This window comes from Brachycentrus maculatus, unplaced genomic scaffold (genome assembly GCF_059751285.1).
Source record: "Brachycentrus maculatus isolate JH-2025_06_01 unplaced genomic scaffold, ASM5975128v1 h1tg000696l, whole genome shotgun sequence".
Taxonomy (NCBI): domain Eukaryota; kingdom Metazoa; phylum Arthropoda; class Insecta; order Trichoptera; family Brachycentridae; genus Brachycentrus; species Brachycentrus maculatus.
In genome coordinates this window covers 265,805-284,936 of record NW_028281428.1, presented here as the reverse complement: position 1 = coordinate 284,936, position 19,132 = coordinate 265,805, and the positions used below count along the sequence as shown (strand labels likewise).

Genomic DNA, 19,132 nt, shown 5'->3' with positions numbered 1-19,132 from the left:
CCGAAGCATTAAAGCTTAACAAGAAACAAATAAGGATCATAACTGGGACTTTAACAGGACACTGCAGACTGAGGATGCACACGTCAAAAATTGGATTATTCCCCAGTCTGCCGATTTTGTATGGAGGATAACGAAACATCCGTCCACATTCTTTATAATTGTGACGCACTCGCTCGCAAACGAAGTCTCATCCTCGGAGAACCACTTCTAGACTCCAAGAATGTGAAGCTTTTACCAACAAGACAGGTCGTGAATTAAATGACTCACGTAGATCTTGAGAGTGAGATCTGACACAGAGGGACGTCGCAATAGATCTAATATGGTCGCAGTAATACAAGGGATGCAACCATTGACCTCTTATAATGATAAAAAAACCCTGCTCCGTTCTTACTCTGTTCTGTTATACTCACGTCTTGCAAGGCAGATCAAAACCCGGTTTTCGAACTACCAACAGTGGATTAATATTGGACCCAAGTCCACTGTTAATTGTTTGTTTAATATGTGTTCGGTGGCCCACCTAGAAATGTACATGTGTACATAATAACGCAAGTTTTCCTATAACAAAATTAAATATGGCGTTGTATTGGCATCGGCGCAAATATAATAAAAGGATAATACGCTACCGACCACCCCTTGAGGTCTTTGTTAAACACGCGACTCCAAATATGCCGCCGTCAACATAGCCAAACTTTTCTATTTAATAACTATTATTAGCGACTAAATCAGGAAGCGTTAAGTGGTCGGTTAGAATTCATAATATTTTTTTGATTCGTGAAGAGTTTACATATTGAAAGCGCCTCTTGTATACAAATTGTAAAGCAAAAATCCACTCGTACCGCGCAGATGTTTCGACTGTAATAATTATATGCTTCATTTGGTTGTGTGCCGTTGCGAGGTAATACGATATTTTAAATGCCTGTAGTATAGTATATTCGTCTCCATACATATGTACGTCAAATTTGAAGTTGGCGCATTAAAGTAAAACGAAAAACTTTTAACACGTGTTAACTTTGTAATGCAAATATCCTGGGTCGCGAGAGAATAAAGAGATGTTTAAAAGGTTTATCGGAAGCGTATCTGCGAGATTTATTCATATTTATAGCGACGTACAATGGAAAGGTTACAGTAACTGTGGCAGTGTTACAATGGAAACATTTGGACGCTGAATATGAATTTTAGAAAATGAAGGTGGAATATTAAAATTTTGTCAGTAGCAATACTCCTTCAAAAATACACGTCAATCCTTTTTTTACGATATCATTATTTTTTTCTGTGATGAAAATTATTTCAATATTCACAACATTTTTTTGGGTTTGTCATCCTTGTTCACAAATCTGGGTTTCTGCACTACAGTTATTTTTACATTTTGACATCTCAATATGGATGAATATGAATATGGATGGCTGGGTATTAACAGAGCTTATGACCTGTCTTAGGCTGGTTAAGTGATAACTTTAAACAAGTGTAACATTGATCATTCTTCCCACGAATGACAACATAATTAAAGTTTTTAGAACACATACATATTTCATAAATCACATGACGTTTTAAGTTTTAGCATAAAAGTCCAAAATATCCATATTTCTGATGTTTGATTAAGGTTCCAGAATATGGAAGTTTGTGTGCAGTTATCCAATAAGGTACGTATTGCTAAACAAATATTATTTTGGAAATTTATTAGGATCGCAGGAAAAGATGCTGTACGTCGTATTCTATCTTCTGTACGTTTTGATAGCTAGATTCCTATTTTTCATCTAATTAAGCGGTAGTCATTCATATGACGTCATTTTTTAAACATCGTTTCATCGATAGGAAGAGACACCTTATCTACAGCAGTCATCGCTAATCTTTGTTGGGAACTAGGCAAAACTGAGTTTAATTTGGTCTTTAAGCTGATAAGAATAATAAATATACTCAATGTGTATACAACTCGAAGGCTAGATGACCTCCCTGGAATTGTATATGGAAGCAGGTAGAAAAAGAGTATAATATATTATTTGAAAGATAAACGGGTTAAAGGTATAATGTACAATAATGAATTCTATGGAGAAGACTTAATAATGTATTTCCGTACCTTTGTATATCCGTTTAACCATCCGATGAACTGGAAGATATATAACAAAACACTTATCTTAATCGCAATGCGATCACATTCAAATTCACACAATGCGAAATGGATAAGATCTGTCTTGTTCCTTTGATCTTCTTAATTTCTCAGAAGCACTACTCGGTAGAATATACCACTACAGAAAATAATATCTAGACGATCAAAATACGCCACATGAGAGAAAGGCATACACAAGATAGTAACTCCCCTGGGTTTATAAAACTGTTGATTTAGACTTTTTGGTCATTGGGGTTTAATTACTGGAGACCAATCATGTCTCCACGGTTTGTCACTGGTTTCTGCAATGGTTTGAACTGCTGAACTTATTTTAGTTCTAAGTTCAGTTCCAAGTATTCCTTGCGTTATATTGACGATACTCAGGAACAATGCGAACACTCCGCCTTGTTACAAAGACGTTATTGTTTTTCCGCTAGCTATGGTCGTTCATTTACTTTTTATTGGTTTCGTGAGAAGATTTATTTTGAGCTTGAGTTGTATTCTCGCTTTCAAAGCATCAATTCAATAAAATAGTCAGTATAAACTTATAACTTACTACGAATATTGAATATTTTATACAAAAAATAACCTAAAAATTATAAAATCATTAATGTTTAGTCATAGTTACTTAAATAAATATTTGTATTATATTTATATTAAAAAAACACTTGTCTAACACCACTTTTTGAGTTTTTGAATGAAAGTACGACTAATCCGAGAACTACAGATGTTCTTATCGTCAAGAAAAATACAAACTATTAAAAACTATTGTTGTGTTAACATTAATAAACTCAAAAAGTGATTTTATACAAAGTGTTTCATTTCATAATATTCCACAAAGTTAATGCCAAATTCAACTAACTAACTATCATGCTGCTTCCCAAAAGTGGTATACAGAGATAATAGAATGCCACAACCATCTGTCTTCAGAACAATCTTCGCCTCTTCCACATTCATGCATCTCCTCATACATACCGACTACTGACCTATCCTTGCCCAAGTATTAGAAGTAATTGAACATGCCAAGTTATTCTCGGTCTTCTTCTGACTCAATTTCCGATGTTTTTTTTAGTTTTTTCATCGTTCTAACATGCTACATATATTGTTTTGCTGGACATTCGTCTTTTGACGATCAATTTACTAAACGTACTTTCAATTCATGCCAACGCATCTTAACAAAGTTCGATAGAACCCTCATTCCTTTCACATATCGATATCGTGAAATTCGCGTTAAAACGCGCTTGCGTGGCACACTAAACGCTAAAGAGATCAACACATGAGGGTGAAGGGTTACGGCTAAGAGTACAAAGCAAAGGTTACCCAAAATGTCAGTTCACAATCGGCCGTTAAGATCCACATAGCCTGATATGAACCAGACTTACGGCGACTCAAATATCGTACTGAAAAATGAATAGGGTAGTCTGTATGGGAATATAAAAACATCGCTCAATGTGTTAGAAACATCGCTGACAGCTAAAAATGGCCAGAATTAAACGAAAAATAAGGAAAAGAGACTTTATCAAAAAGTGGATAAAAATATTAAGGGAAGGGTGAATGTAGGGAATAGAATAAATGGAGCTTCGAATAGAGTGATTGCAAGTAAAAATATTTCAATGATAGCCAAAGTATCAAAGTATGTACTTGTGTGATCTATACATATACCATATTTTTACTTTAATGTATTTAAGTAGGGACTCTTTAGTTACACTTCATTTTAATAAGGTTTCTATGCGATAATCTTTTATTCTACCCCTGATTAAAGTCAAGATAAAACAATATTTGAAAGCAACATTTATGAACACATATAATAGAGTAAAATATGTATATAAATAAATTATAAAACCTTTTTTGGAGAAATATTTTACAAAGATTTTATAAAAAAATATCTAAAACTGGATAAATATTATAAAAGGAATGTGATCAACTTACAAATTTCATCGTCAGCGATTGATCAAAAATTAAAAATGCTTCCATAAAAATATTTTTTTTTTTTATCTTTATACAACCCCTTAGAGAAGCGAGTTTTTTTTCTCTCAAAAATATTCCCAATTACTTGAAGGATGTGCGTTGAATAAATTGTTAGAACGAAGTTGTTGCACCAGGAGCTCAGGAATCTTCAGGGCTATTAATTTGGGCAATAACACGGTCCCTCCTCAGCTCTCCGGCGAAGGGATGAAGGAGTAAACGTAGACTGTAGTAGACGGAGCCGCGGAAAGCAGTAGACGGCAGGCGGTACCCGGTGTCTAGTACCTACCCAGTGTAGCCAGTCTATAGTCGAGGTATATTTGATCTCAAGTGCCGGCCTTTATTTGTACAGGGGTGGTATTCATTCACGCACTGGTTTAAATATTATACAAAAAACAGATATTTAGGTTTTTTAGTTATTTTTTTTGTGGTTGATGATATAAGAATTATATTTCTTGTAGTATTTTGTGTTCATCAAAAAATATTAGATTTAAAAATTGAAAATTTCATCGATTGATTGATTGAAACGTTTAAATTATTATTTCAGTTTAAAACCTCTTGACCCTCTCCTACATTAAGCTCTTATATGAGGTTTTATAAAAGCCAAGTAAAAGGATGACCAAATTGTTAAAATAGTACTTTATTATTTAACAAATTTATTTGCACTAAATTATTGAAAGATTTGCTTCATCATAATTGTACAGCAGCTGTAGGCAAAAAATCCTTACGTTTGCAAACTACATTTGTAACGAAGAACCAATGTACCCAGAGCGTTTTGAAGATTTCAATTCATGAATACAAAATCTGTTTATTTCTAATATTATTATCATTTGATTAGTGACTCATTATATTAATCGTATTCAAAACATTGTTTGGCAAATTGTAATCAAGAAATATATAAAATTTATTGTCATTTATTAACATCTTCATAAAAGTGTTACAATTCAGTATTATGCTCTATCAAATACAAAAAAGCCTCAAATGAGGCCCTACAAAAATTTCAAAAAAATAAATACCTAATTAAAAAAAGATTTTCTTGTATTGTATGTCTAATTACTGCATAAATTCCACACCAGAGATCTTTTACTTAAAAAAAAAACAAAATATGTATGCACGAGTGGGTTAAAACATATTTATTACTTTTTACGGTAAATTATTATTTTTGGATGTAAACCTCACTAAGTAGAACCCGTTACAAGATGTTCATTTAGATTACAAAAAATATGTATCTAGGTGTTACTGAAAAAAGATACTGTTAAAATATAAAAATATGTGATATAAATGAACAATGCAACAGAAGTTGTTCTTAGTTATTTCGTTGTTTGTGCCCAGGTTCGAAAATATCATGATTGAAATCTCTAACTGTTATTATACACTACATATTTATTACTATGCTAGTATGTGATTTAATGGTTAAAATAACAGTGATATATCGTGATTTGCTGAAGATAAGTTTATATTTGGAATACAATACTTTTTTATATGTGTTTCCATGCGTTTTTTTTATCTTTATAAAACATAAGTCAAGATGCAGAATTGGACGTTGTTAAAGTTATTGTCATCATAAATTTACACATCCAAACCAGTTATTTTTATTCTATTTTACTGACTACCTAGAGCATTGACTTCAAACGGTGACGCTACCGCCCCGAGAGAGCGCTGGAGAGGTCTTTTATGGGATACTACAGAGCATAAAGGACCCTTAATATAATATTGCAATAATAATGAATACTAGGAAAATCATTTTTAGAGTATAGGATTCCACGCTCCAGAACCTAAAAGGTCGAAGGCTCTATTATCGAAATTTGTATTTGTAGAATATTTGGTCTCCCATAGTCCGTCAGTCGATAGCTGATGTGTTTGCTGATGGAAGAGTTGCCGGTCTTTCGTTGATTATCTTACGATAATAGAGCTCTGAGATATGCAGAGGTATATATGCAGTTCATGAATTGCTTTTAAATTGTTCGGCAAAATCAGAAATTTATACTTTCTTGACACTTCAACCAGTGAAGTTCTCTCAGGCGTTTTCTGAGATGAGTGCATATTTTAGTGTTACAGTTATCAATAGTGCAGGCCGTGTTGAGGGCGAAATAATTTTATTCCCCTTTTTCTATTAGGTGAAACTCTGTCAATTCCTTGCCTTCCTTGTGACACGTCGGTAAGAAATTTTGGCAGGAGGTTAATGGACCAAAAAAGGTTGGGAACTTATGACCTAGTGCCGTCGCTTAAGAAGTGTATTCAGAGTAGTAACACAAATATTTTGATAATATTATAAGATTAGAAAAAAATCATAAAGTTAAAACAAATGGATTAAGGAGCACAGAATGATGTTGTATTTTATGGTGGCGCAAGCTGAGAGGCTGTATAGGGTTCAGTTTGACAGATATTCGTTTGTCTGTCTAGAAGATGAGTGTCTCCATACTGGTTTAAAGTTGGCAAAAGAAAAAGAAGTATGGGTTAGGCAAACGAAAGAGAATTAAAAAAAATACATGTGTTTTTTTCGCCAATATTTATTTCCTGATAATATTAATAAAATATCTAGTCAGAGAATGAATAATGTACAAAAAATACTGACTCGTACAAAGGCACATATTTTTCATAGCTCCAAAACTGTATAATCCATTCCATAATGACAATATGATAAACACTAATTATTTAAATTTGTTTCGATTAAAGATTTTGCTGAAATTGTTTATTTAAAAAACAGATCTAAGTAGCTTTTTCTTTTAATTTACTACGCATATAGTATATACCTAATATCGTTAACTTTTTGGTTTTTTGTTTTCTGTTAAAATTAAATATTTGTATTTTATATTAGCACTTTTGATCTATTTACATTTTCGATATCTATTGTATTCATTTCAGTACCTTTTATTACATATAACCTTAAATAAAATGTTCACCTACACACAGGCCAGGTATTTGTGTGATCTTTTTTTTGTATCAATACAATTTTTGTGCTCGTAATTATACAAATTATATTGTGAAATGCAAAAATATTAAAAATAAAGAGGAAAAAAATATTTTTTTCTACATCATCACGTGTTGAATAAAAAAGATAATATCTGAAAATAAAATCACGTTTCATTAAAAGCACACCAATTTTTTCTGCTATTTTTAATCGTTGAAACACGAAAAACAATCTAAATTTGGGATCCACCCCTGGAAGGGCCGAGCTAGGGTGGCTCGGGCACTTGAAGGCTTCCCCGGAATAATGATCATTGTTTATATGTTGGAGAAGGGGGTCGGCAGAGGGCGGTGGAAGGGGGATGACGGAGAGCAGAGCTCACCTGAAATTTCCCTGTAAATACAATGTATCAGTTTCACGAAAAATTCATTTCATCGCAAAATAATAATATGCACCCTTGAAATTCGGCCATGAAATATGAATGTTTCGTGGTTGCCAAATTAAAGGGAAATATCTATCATCAGAATTGAAAAGCAACACAATTATGCATTTTGTATTTTTTATGTGTAAAATTCCAGTCCAATTCGGAAATTTAACTAAATAAATCAAAGATAGGAGTAAAGAATAGAGTAAGATAATATACCTAACTTACCAGCATGACGGTTCACTCCAGGGTTAGGCAGATTATCTCTGATGCACTCTCTTGGCATTCTATTATTAGAATGCCACATCACTTTATCTTTGCAAACATTGTTCAGTTCTTCTACGTTGATGCATCTCCTCATACACACTCTTCGATTAATTTGACATCTGATATGTCTACTCTCAAGTATTTACATGACTTGCTCATTTAAAGTTTTTTCGTTTATTCTTATTCCATCTACATACAAAATTAGAAGAAAATGAAAAAAAAAAAACTAATTTCATCTCTTATGATTTTTTAAACGTTCTTTGCTTACTTATTTGTTTCATATGCCAAATCAAAAATGTGGAACAAATGAGTGAAGAAATATAAGTAAAATAAATTTATGAGGCTAAAGGAAACCCGAAAAAAACTTGGCAAGATAAAGTACATTTATATATTTTTTTTAAATGTGGTCTTTGACTTGGAATAATCGGCATGTATGCAATATATGAGGAGATGCATTAATGTGGAAGAGGCGCATATTGTTTACAAAAACAGAGTGACATGGCGTGGGCGTGGGTATCTCTGCGAGAAAGCGGCGTCATGATAAGTTAGCTTTTTTAATGAAACTACTGGTGTAGGGGTAAATGTTTGAATAAACGCTCACGTTATTTATCCCGATAAATATAGTTCTCTTCAACATACACATAAAAATATCAAGTTAAACTGTAGTATTCCTGTGAAAAAAAGGGTAAAAAAGACTAGGTTTCAAAATCATATATCTTAAAAAGGAATACATATTTATTTCAAAATCCTATATTTTTTAAGTCTTATCTTCATGTAGGATGCTACGAATAGAGAAGATGGATGTGAAAAATATATACCTAACAAACATCCAAAGGATTAAAAATTAAGATTTTTTATATTTAAATATATATATATATATATATATATATATATATATATATATATATATATATATATATATATATATATATATATATATATATATATATATATATATATATATATATATATATATATATATATATATATATATATATTTATATATATACATATATTTATATATATATATATATATATATATATATATATATATATATATATATATATATATATATATATATATATATATATATATATATATATATATATATATAAATATATATATTCGAATGAAACTAAATATAATGTATATTTATTTATATATACCATATATTTAGTTTCATTAGAATGACGTAGCTTTTAGGTATTGTTTACGTCTATAAAGCAGATTAAATTTGTCTATCTAAAACGTTTGATTCGTATGAGAAATTTTACGATCGTTATGGAAATTGTTTCTCGTTCACCATGATGAAAATGCAGCGAAAGATAATACAAATAATGGAATTTTCTAATCAACCCTATAGCTATAAAAATAATACATCCATCCGTGTCAGAGAGCGATAACATCATCTCGATGCTTCGTGTTTATAGCTACATACCTACCAGAAATATATCCACAGTTCATGTAAAAAAATAAGCATTAAAACAAAAAAGCTGACAGATGCGAAAAGCTTTCATGATAAAAATGCGTTACCTTTTTATATCCCAACACCGGATTCTATGTACCTGGCGTTTAATGCATCAAGTTTTCCCTATTTTCATCGCCCCCCCCACAAAACTACCCCCTTCCTTCCTTTGTTCCCCCCTCCGCCCACCTCCACCGTCGCGAACCCGGCCTGCGCAGCCAATGAGCTTTCCTAAAGCTCCAGTTGAGATAGAAACGTCATTTGGAATCCACGTCGCCTTGGATCACGCGCTGAAAACATCGCGATCGTTTTTATAAAATTTGTGTATTTGGTTATTTCGACTGAAGTGCAACGGACTATTTTGAAATTAAAATATTTGTAAAAAAAGTAACTGTTGTTGAACTCAAGTTTAATTTAGTGAAAACTGTCAAAGGTAACAAATTGTGAAAATTTTGTTTTGTTTTGCATACGTCACTCGAGGATAACTGCAGTTTGGTAAGTTAAAAAATACTCTTTGATGATTAGTAATCTTTCATTTTGAATGTTTATTTATAGCAAATAATTTTTTATCATGCAATAACGAGACATTTTTAAACTTCATACTATGTTTCATATGTTTTAATTATACCATGTACTGAATTACCTAGAGTAATTTTGTGAATATAATAAATAAATATAGAAATAAAAATAGGCAAATATAAGCTTTTATTATTAAGTTTTGTGTTTTGATATACACAGATACACATAGATGCACACAAGGGTCCCATTCATTTTCTTCTTGAAAACAGATTATTTCATAGAAGAAATATTCTAAAAAAACATTCCTTCATTAAATTCTACCACTTCAAATAAACATCCATATGGAGCATATGTTTGCACTTATAAAATCCCTCGAATGTCGCACTTCGTTATCTTTTTCGACTCCCAAGATGCCCGGATTAGGGAACGGATTCCTTTCAAATATTCCTCCAAACCCACCCTTAAAGAAGTGTTATGCGGTGATTATGTATTTACTCCCCTTAGGCGTATCGGAACGCTAGAGGGATGTTTTTAAAACTATGAACTAATAGCTAAATTTGTATTTGTGGTCTATAGAAGAGGGGTGGATAAATTCTCTCACTTTGGATAGGTAGGTACCGTTTCATCCCTCGGGCAATAGAAGATTGAAATAAAATAAATAATTCAAATGTTGTAACTAATTTTATGCTTTGAAAATGTGGGGTAAGCACAAAATTGTTAATGATACATGGATTTTATTGAAAAATAGTAAAAGTTATGAAGGTGATACTCTAAAAATCGTACCTATCACTAGGCTATGTGAACAAGTGATTTTATTTTGACATTTTCGGTACCATGTATTCCAAAATATGCTTTACCCAATTTTGTTTACGATATACGGCAAAAATATTAACCCAAACTACCCGATGAGTATCTAAGCGCCAAGTAGTGTTTTACGAAAATGGCGTTACATAAATTATCCAAAATTGTATGATATTTTATTAGGTAATGAAATTAAACAACTTTTATAATCAGTTTAATGTTAACTTGCAGTTTACGTAAAGGTATTAATTCTTAAGTATTTTAGCAAAAACCAGCTTTCCTGGATAATAATGAGAGTTTTGTATTTTTTATATGCATATTTAAAGATAATTAATACGGTGCCTTTTAGTACAATATTATTTTAAATAAAAGTGGTACCGTAGCTTGTTAAGAGTTTTTTTAAAGAAATTTACTATCTACCCTCTAATTGCAAACAGCTTTATATGGTATCAAATGTTTTGATTAATATCACTAGTCTGTTTTTGATTGGTTGGAAGATATTGCTTTTTAGCAATAAGCCCGCCATTGTACTTATTTATTTTCTGTCCATGAAGTTTAAATAAATAAATGTTTATTTTAATTAATATATATGTATTTTACATGTATCTACATAGCTAGTAAATACTTGTTAAGTTTGTAAGTGTTTAATATTGTTATCAGCTTAAAGATTTGAACAGTTCATGTTCAAAATTCTGGATATTAAATTTTCTGGATATTTTTTTTTTAAATTTATATTTAAAAATAAAATACAATAAGAACACACACCCAGATGAATTATTGAATGGATTCAAATCTAATATATATTTTTTAAATTATTGAATTCTAATACAGCTTTCGATCAAAATTGACAGAATTGAGAAACTGGATTTTATTTCATTCGAACCCTTATTCGCACCCCAATGGTGCATAGGGCACTGTATCATATAAACGCAGTGTTATCTTGATCGTTAACACACGAAGGAAACGTGATCAGCCCTCCGCTTCAGGTACCAGTCCAGGGTAATATTATTTAAATATAAGAGTGAAAAAATCACTTATACTTATTAAACCCCCCTCTGGAAATCGAACCCGGGACCTCCAGAACGGTAGCCGAGCGCGCTGACCATTACACTACGGAGGCGGACGATAACTAGATTTTAAGCTTATGAATAATTATTATTTATTATTTTATTTTGTAAATACCATATTTGTTGTACATATTATAATGTATAATAGAAGGGGCCAAGTTCTCACTGATAAAAAATAAGAAACAGCTTTTACTCCCTTTTCATCCTTCACGATTCCAAAGACATAACCTTAAATTTAGACAAAGCTTCACTTGATAATGATGCTGAATGCATCGAAACACGTGCTATAATAGATTTAAAAAAAATTGTGGTATTTTACCAAGTAAAATTCAAATAACAAATTGATTGATATTATCACAAATCAATTGATGAAAGTAATTAGATTATAGAAGTCTCAACAAAGACGAAGTACATTTTTATTCGTAGAGAATATGGATGTCTGGGGCATCTGGATCTTTACTTTATTTATCTTTAGTGCAGATTGAAGAGGGAAAGTACTTTTGCCGGCTGTTTTTATAATATTTTTTATGACAATACTGACCGCATCTGCTTCCTTATGTCGCGTCGCGTTGACCACAAAATAATTATTCATGGATGTTATATAGTAACCGCTGAAAATATTTTTTTTATCTACATATCATAGCTACTGTTTTCATTGAGGCCGCAAAATAAGTAGTTAACCTAGCCCTCTCCCAGAGCGTATGCAAATTACGTAAGATAACTAGCTTCTTAAAAAAATAAACAAATGTTTGTTAAATAGGGACTACATTAACTTGATGATTAATTGCATAAAGGCATGGTGATTAATACTGATTTACAAAATTTAAAAAAAATCAATAATAAATATATTGTAGTGACATTTTCGTAAAATACTACCTAAATCTAGGAGTATGTATGAGGAGATGCATGAACGTGGAAGAGGCGAAAAATGTTTGCAAAGACAGAGTGGTGTGGCGTTCTATTCTCTCTGCCTACCCCTGCGGGGAAGCGGCGTGATAGTTAGTTAGTTAGTTATCTACGAGTAGAATTTATAAGATGTGATACAGATGACGTATGTGAAAAAGCTAAGGGTGAATTTCTTGATTGGTATATGAGAAAAAAAAGGAAAAGACGAGCATAAATGGAAAGGGCATTTGGCGCTCTTACGCGTATAGCTTTGATTAAATTGAACAAACAAGTCACTATGAATATACCTACTGCCGTGGGTGCAAAGTGATCTCATCTATTAGCAGAATTAATTTGGCAAGCGAGCCTTTGCTGTTGCGAAACCGATGGCATGGAATGCTCTTCCACCATTAGTTAAAACACTAGTAGTAAGATGTTTTAGATGTATTGAAAAATAATTATATGTTTCAATATTTATAAACGATTTTAATAACCTTTCAATAACTATTTCTTTTCAAAACCAAATATTTTTTTTTTTTTCAACACAAAAACGGTGTTTTCAGTTATGTTAAATGTTACCTGGGTTTGAAAAAAATAAAGTTGCGATTTATCGTATATTGGGCCATAAAAGTGGTTTTGATAACCAATTAAATAAGAATGAAATGATTGCATTATGTTATTAGATTTAAAGTTATTAATTGTAGCATTTGAGTTTCAGGATAAATACGCGTAAAGTATAAAGCCCGGCTCCGTCGGAGGGATGAGAGCTCCCCATTGTTCTCCTGGACCTATTGTTTCAATAATATTTCTAAAGGTCTGTTGTTTGTGAAATGATATTCAGCCCTGTTAATCTTTGTGCCATATTAATAAGCGGCTTTATCGAATAAACAGCGAGCGCGCCGTGAGTTGGCGAAAAATGCGCGTGTTTACTGGTGATAGCGAGGGCTGTTTATTCACACAGACGTTGAGGGCACAAAAATACATATTCATCCCATTTTTAAATTTGCAGAATTATGCTAATTCAAAGGTGGGAAAATATTTGCCGTCTTGTTGATTTTTGAACTACGCCTTCCGTAAATACAAACCTTGCCAATCAGGTTGTAATAGACTTTTCAACCTAGATACACCGCGTTCGTTCTTTTGTTAGGTGGATATTACTTCGTTTTATCAAATTCATCCAGAAAACACATATTTAAACACGTTTTTTCATGGGACTTGCATTTTAAGTACAGGTACAAAATCTAAACATTTTTTTTTGAGATTTGCGTTTTAAGTACAAAATCTAACCATATTTTTAAAGATATGTTTTTTGGGATTTGTAATTACAAAATATAAACATATTTTTTTCATGGCATTTTCGTTTAAAGTACAATAACTAAATCTGTTTTAATTCTTAAGTCTTGTTTTGCATGTTTGGCTACATTACAAGAGGTCTAAGGTTTGATTCCCAGTGTCGTCAAAATAATATAAGCGATTGGTCATGACAATGTTTATTTTACATTACTCTAGACTGGCACCTGAAGTGCAGAACTAATGTGATCACTCCTGTGCTTCAGATTCTTATATATATTACTAGAATTCGTTTGATCGGATACAGATGACGTGGGTGAAGGAGCTCAGGGTAAATGAGAATAATTCTACTTGTAAATGGAGAAGGATAGCAACAATCTCTAAGGCATTCGGGGTGTATACTCGGATTGTACTAGCTTGTGTGAGTTGTACAATCGTGTTAAATAAATATTTAGAAAAAAATGATTTATTCATCTATATCTACTTTCTATGTCGAGCATATGAAATCCACAAACTGCCTCCATGCTCTTCTATCGGCTACCAGCGCCCTTGCATCCTCCCAAATCAGGTCCGCGTTCCATAGTTCAGAGGAGAACTGCCAACGGATTGTCAGCAGTGGAAGTCCTGGGCGGCGGGAATCTCGTAAAAGGAGCAAGCTTGATTATAAATAATGGTATTGTTGGATAATTTAAAGAGCGTCATTTTCGTAAAATTTACCTCAAGTTGTACAGAAACACTTTTGCTTTCATTTTACGAAAATGGAATATTATTATTTTCTTTTATTAAGTCGGCACTTTTAAGAGAAATAAAAGAACAAAACATAAAATAATTAAGTAAAAGTGTCTGAAGAAATACACTTTAACAAGAATTAAGTGTCCGGTATTTGTTTGCCGCATCTACAAGAGCGGCTTTACGACCCGCCATAAATTAAACGCCGCTTCTCTATCTGGTGTAATCTGCTCGGGAGATGTTTTGTTATCATAAAAATCTGTTTGTCTCCACCTGGGGCCATAAACATGTAAATAAGGAGATGCATCATTATGGTCCCGACCCAGAAGGGTGGCTGTGGGCGGCGGCCGCCCTACCCCCCTCGCACTACCCTCACTGTACCAAGCGTCCCATCTACATAACTGTGGCCCATGCATATTCATTGCAGCCTTCCTCGCCCATTATCCGATGGGCATAAAGGAAAACATAAATCAGCAGTTCTCAAATTGTATTTTCTTGGGGTTTGTTCTGCATTGGTTACGTGTAAATAATAGGAAATGTTATATTTGCCGTACTACTATGATCTGTAAAACTAATAGTAGACTAACCCTTACTCTATTATAGTATGTGTACCATTGGGCGAGAGTTTGAGTCGAGAACTAAGTCATGAGCAGTGCAGCTCCCTTAAATCATACACTATATTATATTATACTATATTATATTTACTTTAGATAGATAAAATATACAAAAAAGGCACATTTGAAATTCGTCACAGGCCACACAAAGACGTAGAACCTATAAATCTTTGTCTTTTGTTGGGGTTAGGTATCTTTAGATCTGACTCCAACAGTCTACAAAGACTATAGAGACTTAGTTTAGAGCAAGGAAGATAAAAAGCACATACTTTCGAGAGCGTGAATATTCAGTCATATTTCCAAATTCACATTTTACTGATGTACCTAAAGTCAGTCCTAGGTCCTCTTCTATACATTCTCCAAACTAAAGATGAAGTAAACAAGATAAAATCATACAGATTGTAGTCTTACTGCTATGTGCATTCAGCTTACATTCATACTTCTTTCGCCAACTCCATGCTTCACTTCAGTTTTATTTTTATTTTTCGATACAATAAAAAGTGTAAAAATAACATATATTTTGTGATACTTTCTACATATTTCAGTCATTTATAAACATGTCATGCAGTTGATTTTATAACTTGTAGTAAATATAATCTATAAAATGTGCATCCAAAATGTACAATATGAATTTTAGTATACTATTCAAGCGCTTCGAACAATATAGAAAGCGAAGGTTATTTCGAGTAAGAGTCCCCTTTTTATTACACGCATACAAAGAGCAGCTTTAAATGTTATATTGCTGACTCGAGTTTCAAGAACATTATTTATTAGGCAATAGAGTTCGGTACAAATAAATAAAACACCATTCCTATTTCGAAAAAAGGTGTAAGAACTTCAAAACCATATTTCTCAATAAAATTATATGACGTGTTATTACGTTCGGGGTCTTATTAAATATTTAAATAGTGGTAATGGGTTTAGCTTCTTTGGTTTTCTCCGTACTGTATCCCAGTTTATTGGGGTGTGTTAAATTGTCAAAAGATCCTAGCGTCTCGAGCGGCAAAGCGATAAATTGGAAACTATGTAAAATCGCATAATTTCCTATGGTCCGTTTCGCTTTCAAAACATTTCTTTATGGGGTGTAACCATTTTTTTCGCTCCGATGTAACAATCCGTCGGGATGGATGGGACAAAGCAACCAGTGTCCCGTTCACGACAACAAAATTTACCAACAAAAGTCTCGAACATCTGCTGGCTAGATGGGAGTTTCCTGGACTGATTTTATTTTGAAAAATGCTGGATTTAGTGTGAGAAACCTACATTTCTTCCTTGATATTATTTTGCGTCACAATGACGTCCTGCGATGCTGCAGTAATCCATTGTTAAGGTGAGGATTTTGTACAATGTATTTTAGTATGAAAGGACTCGATGGATTAGCCACGCCACTAAAATCGAAGATTGATTCATAGTGCATTTAATATGTGTATTAGGTACATATTACTTAGTAACAAACCTTCACGTCGCATCTCAGCAGGGCTAAGGAAAAGAGGATAGAACCCCACACCTATATCTCTCTGCAAACATATGCATCTACTCATACGCACTTACCGATTATATTATATCCCGATCTGTACGCTATAAAGTACTTAAATAACTTAATCTTATCCAAGTTTCCATCTAAATTCGCCTTATACATTTATTTTATCATTCTCTCCTTACTTATTTGTTCTACATATACAACTTATCTCTACACGCATTTAATTTCATCGATAATGCTTATCCTTAGATTCGCATTATTTTCTTATTTCACTATTCAAACACCTACTACGCATAGTTTTAACGCACATTCGAGTGCTTAAATTTTAACAGAAATCAGTTTTTATTTATTAATTTTTTCCAACTCCATGCTTCACATTCATACACAATGGTTGGTACCAGGACTCTTATGCATAAAATTTCTGTAATGCGTATTTAGGTAGATAGGTTTTCTTGTATCATAAACATAGGATAATAAAACAATATTCTCAATATTATTAATATTTAAAGCATTTCTGTACTTTGTGGTTAATCATTTTTTTTAAAAATAAAAATGTTAGTAATATTAGTGTATAATCACTTTACCACGGTGAGTTATTATGTACTATTTTTTGTAAAAAAAATGAATAAAACAATAATTGAGAAATAATAAAATACGAAATCATTAATAAAAAATGACAAAACTTAAAAACTGTATGATGCGGGATTGCTAAGTCGTATTTCGGTATTTCATTTCCTTAAGATAACGATCATAAATTAAACGAAACCTGCACGAGTAACGAAATAGAGCTATAGAAGTCACATGTAAATGATCACAAAATTAAAATAACAACAGTTGCCTGCATTATGCAGTCGGAAGCTTGTAATGTCAACCTACACGAGATAAAGAATTAAAATAACTCCAACAATACTCAATTTGAATAATGTGGGAGCATAAGTAAAATCATTAACTCTATTCAAATATATGGGTTGTTCAAAATAAAAGAGAACCATGTCCACGATAGCTAGTTATGAAATATAATAATGTTTAAACATAAAATTTAATAATGCTATTAATGTGCGTGTACAGTATTTGGCATTATATGACAAAAAGAATCTTCATATATTTTTTTATGGACAAAAAATCTCAAACGCTCTCCTAGTGTATTTTTTTTTCTATTAATTTGATGTAAAACTACAAAAATAAAACAGTTTTAAATTAAAATAGTGTAAGATTTAAGCAGTCAGGGTTTTTATACATCCGTATGGTACTTATTCCCTTTTTGACAATTCAAACGGTTTTACCGGATCAATTTTTGTCAGCCCAAGAAATATGTATTACACTTTAAAAAATAACATCTTAAAAACATTATTACAAGAATGTATTTCTAACTTAAAGTGTTCTAATCGACCATTGTTGGGTCAATCATTTCATCAGTTGATCAACTCACAACGTTTAAAAATAATGAATACTAATTAAAAATTGTATTAAAAAATCCCTCTAAGCAAATCCGTGTTTATTTACAAAATTAAATTCCACATCTAGGAGTAAAAAATATTGAACCTTAAACAAAAAAAAAAAGAAGTACAAGTATACTGCGTAAATACTAAGTACAATTAGAATTTGATATGTATATAGATTTTAATTAAACGAATGAAGCAATATTTTACATTTTTAAAGTAGTTTTAATTAAAAATATGGATTTAAACCACTTCTTTTCTGAGCATCTTAAAATACACATGTAGAAACTATCAGAATTAATCTCTTTTCTGTATCTGACAACTCAAAATATTTACCGGGCTACACTGAAACACATTTGAACACACTAAGGTGCTGAATAACAATATTATTATGCTTGTACGGTTTCTGCTCGTTGCTTTGTCTTCTGAAATGTTCTTTGTGAACATTTTAGTACTTACACATTCCGAACGAATTGTTAGAAAACGCATTCATTTTAAAGTAGGTAATACCTCGGTATTCTTCGAAAACGCAACAATGCATTTTTTTGTGTTGTGCCCGTTTAACAATGTGTTAACATAATAATTGTGTAAGTTGGCAAAACATTGAAAGTATTTGAAAAGTAGCCGACTCAGTTCACGCACATGGAAGGGATTACGCATTTAGTGACCTTTTCTAAGAATCATCATTCACCGCATCGAATTTTTATCCTCCCAAGACATTGTTCGTTCGAATGCTCGAGTGCTTTCGCTCAGGAATTTTAAAAACAACTGTACTCTTATATCTTCCATTAGCAAATGCAATGGGCATAGATGATATTGTTTAAGCAGGTACATTTGTATATCGCTCATTTTAGAGATCAAGATTTATAACTCAAAATGTTTTAATTATCACCAAGTCGCGTATTGTCATTGATCGTAATTTAAAGTAATTTAAAGTTTAAAAAAAAAAGATCTGCAACCTCGTTATGGTAAAATGTATCTAATTTATAATTTAAATTTTACTTGGTAAATACCATTTAATGTTATGAATTCTGGTATTTACTAAGTAAAACCTATTTTTTTTAAAAAATATTTAAATTGATATCTTTATGAATATAAAGACGTATATGGATGTCTGGGTATTTACAGGGCTTACAACCTGTCATAAACTAGTTTAAAATATCACTTTTTGCAC

The 19,132-nt window shown here is 32.0% G+C and overlaps 1 protein-coding gene across 1 annotated transcript in view; it reads left to right on the top strand.

Annotated features, from left to right (window-relative positions):
- Positions 1–9,375: 9,375 nt before the first annotated feature.
- Positions 9,376–19,132, top strand: part of LOC148300529 (roundabout homolog 2-like) — a 42,363-nt gene continuing 32,606 nt past the window's right edge. The window contains exon 1 of the mRNA XM_088274631.1: positions 9,376–9,629. The gene's annotated coding sequence lies outside the window, so the exon portion shown is untranslated. The remainder of the gene's footprint in view (positions 9,630–19,132) is intronic.